Genomic DNA, 3399 nt, shown 5'->3' on the forward strand with positions numbered 1-3399 from the left:
TGTGGTCTTGCCCACAGTCCTATACCAGCGTCAGTCAAAGGCAGGTACCAGGAAAGTATCAGAATAGGGTGAGCAAATATTACGTACTCCTATCATCCCTGAGTCATTCCATGAGCCACAGGTAGCTTCTGCCTATCTACTGACTCTTAGATTCTCTTCCAGCTACTCAACTGTTGTGTCTTGTGACCTCATGTTCACAAAACTCATGTAAGCTCTTAGCACTCACAAAACCTTTTAATAACAACCACTGTTACCTGCTGCACAAAAAAATGCTCCCTCCAGCTTTGACACTGGCTCCCAATACCTTCATTTGATGGTGTCTAGGTGTTGTATCAAAAAAGACAGCAAGGAATCAATCTCTTTCCAGGTAAGCTGTGATTTTGTAGAGCTCTGTCCTGTTCCTCCCTAGCTGCCACTTCTTTAGAAATGAGGAACCTCATCCTGCTTTCACAGTAAAGCCATTCCAGTTTTAGCTTCTCTGACCTCTTCAACTTCAGCATTCATCTCACTCTAAAAATCCTTCTGCTCCAGGGTTGCCCTTAAACATAGGTGCAGAGGCTTCTCTGACAGGTAAACCTTCAGAACCACACCCAAAGGCAGCTGGCCTGGCCCCACGTCACTGTCCTCTTCTGAGACCCCTCCAAGTTGTTGCTACCCTTTTGAGATTTTCCCTGGTTCCACCTACTCCCAGGCAGGGTCTCTAAGGGCTGCAAGAAGATGTGTGGGGAGGGCAAGGAGGTCTCATCTGACCCAACAAGTCAAAGATGGTGGTAATCTAGACAGACCTTTTTGGGTTTTGGTGCTTTCTTTGTCCTCTCACATCCTTTCTGCCTGAAACCTATTCAAAGGCCAATGAGGAGAACTACCCCACGTCACAGCATGACTTCCATCCCAGTTCCACTCCTCTAACAGACATGCACTCACCTTTGGACTCCCCTCTGCTTTTGGCTTCGTGTAGGAAAAGGACCCTCTCCCCTCCACACCCATTGCTGCCAGAGCTCGGATCCGGCTCGTGCTACTGGAAACGACAGCAGACACGGCCTTAAACGGGGGAGTCAACATCTCCTGCTGTCAGACAAGGGCACAGCTCGGCAAGCTGGCCGTGCTCCAACGACAGGGCTCCCAGAACATCACTGACCTGCGAGCGGTGGGTGAGGGCGGCCGCACCTGGACCAGAATGAAGCCCATGCTCTGCAGGTACTGGATGTATTGCTGCAAGAAGGCGTTGCACATCTCCTGCAGCCAGGGCTCCTCCTTCACCTTGCAGGGCAGCGCCTCCGCCGAGTCGCAGCTGTGGCTGCGGTCTCGCCCGGAGGCCGTGGAGTCGTTCGAGCGGTGGCGCTTCTGCAAAGGAAAATCCTTCCCTAAGGAGAGCTGCTGTGACTGGCCCCAGCAGCCTGGCGCTCGCTGGGACACCACCAGCTGCCCCCTTTGAGCAGAAGGCAGACCTCCCTCTGCCAGAGAGCACTAACAGCTGGTTCTCCAAACACAGGCCTAGCGCATGTGCCAAAACACAAGATCCAGGATTTACCCACCCGTGGACTGACCTAACAGCTCTGCAGACTGCAAGAAAAGGTGCCTTGGCAGAAGGGAAAAATTCACATCTCCCCCTCCCACCCCTGTCCCCCAAATGGTTTCCACAAAGTGTTAGTGGCTCGCAACTGGTTGACACAAAGTTCATCCGAGCTTCAGTTCCTACTGTCCCAGTAAGAGTTCAATCCCCTTATGAATCCTGCTGACTTGTCAGGATTTACGAGCAGTTCAGTAGCACTGAGAAGGAATTGCATTTCCTCTTAACCATTTCCAATTCACCTTTTGGTGTCTTGAATACTCCTTGTCTTTATGCTGCAAGGGACTAAGGTTTCTTCTCTTGATCTCTCTACTTCAAGCCTGTGGCTCTTTTACACATTTCTATCTGCCCTTTCATTCATCTACCCCAGGACTAGTCTCTTTAGCCAGGGTCTTGACAGCTACTTTCTGACCTTTGCCAAGTCTCTCTAGTTCAGTGCCTTCGCCACAAGATGCTTGGTCTCACACTTACTGTCCAAATGAAGACATTAATACACTAGTATTTTACAAACACACACTAATACTTTACATAATATTAACACCCCTTTCTGATGCACTCTAAATGGTTTGCCTTTTGTATCCAACTGTTCATGAACCTAAGAAATCCACTGAGCTGTCTGCTTTGCAGTTAGTGTACAATACAGGAGGAGTTCCAATTTCTCTCCACATTGTGCTGTCTTACCGGGAACCAAGTCCCAGCTCCCACAGTACCTCCCTTTTCACAGGCTACTCAGCTCCCTCTCAAGTTCCTTGCAGTCTTTTTCTTTTCTGACCAATCTGAACAGCCACACAGCACTGCAAACCTTGCTGCCTCACATGTACCACAACAAATGATCTGGTGATACAGAGCCCAGTACACAGCCTTGAAACCTCTGCTCCCAGGTTCTTCAAACTGACTAATCAATTTTCATTTTACTCTGTTCCAAAACCAAAGTGAAGTTTTCATTCTGTGATGATAATTCTCCTTCCACTTGTGAGTGCTCAATTTCTGTAGCAACCTCTGCTTAAAGACTCTGTCAGAATCCTTTTGACATTTAGATAAATTACAACAGCCTGTTCTTCCCTTCTGACAAACAGACTGACCGTGAATATCTGGTACAGGATCTGCACCAGTCAGAGTCTGTCAGTGTCCTGGCTAAACCACAACAGCCAGGTTGCAACCTGCTCAGGATCCAGCTGGTTTGCCTTCAATTGTTCCAACTATTTACTGGATCCAGATCTGGCTGTTGAATGTATAAAGGGAAGTTTCCTTTGCTTTCCTTATCTTCCCCAACATATCTGCACCAGACAGCACTCTGTGATGGCTTTGCTAGACTCAGCCCTGAACTCCCTGCGTAGACAAAGGAAGTCAGTCTTCCCCAGGGACGATGCAGCTGCAGGAGAAGAGCTGTGAGGACTCAAGGATTTTCTCAGTCTCCATCTTACAGGGTGCAAAAATTCATCCTGCAGTGCAGGGGTGAGCTAAGAGCAGTCACGTCTTGGGAAAAGATTGCAAAGCCATCCTTTGCCCCAGCATACAAAGCACAGCCCCACTGCTGTTTGCTGACACTCACCTTGCCCTCTGCCTTGCCCAGCTGGTCAGTCTGGATCTGCTGCCGGAAGGCTGGGTCAAAGAGCAAGGGGGTAGCACAGTAGTGAACCAGGCGTGAGGATTGCTTCAGGGTCTCCAGGTCTGCCAGCTGCACAGCACCAGAGGAACACGGTTAGAGCACACATCCCTCACCAAGCCTGGGAACAAGCTCTCCACAACACTGCACTGCTGCTCAGATGGGGATCAAACTCTAGAGGGAACCCCCTGCTGACAGCCTTTCCAGCGCTGGGCACTGAGGC

This window comes from Merops nubicus, unplaced genomic scaffold (assembly GCF_000691845.1).
Source record: "Merops nubicus isolate BGI_N331 unplaced genomic scaffold, ASM69184v1 scaffold51100, whole genome shotgun sequence".
Classification (NCBI taxonomy): domain Eukaryota; kingdom Metazoa; phylum Chordata; class Aves; order Coraciiformes; family Meropidae; genus Merops; species Merops nubicus.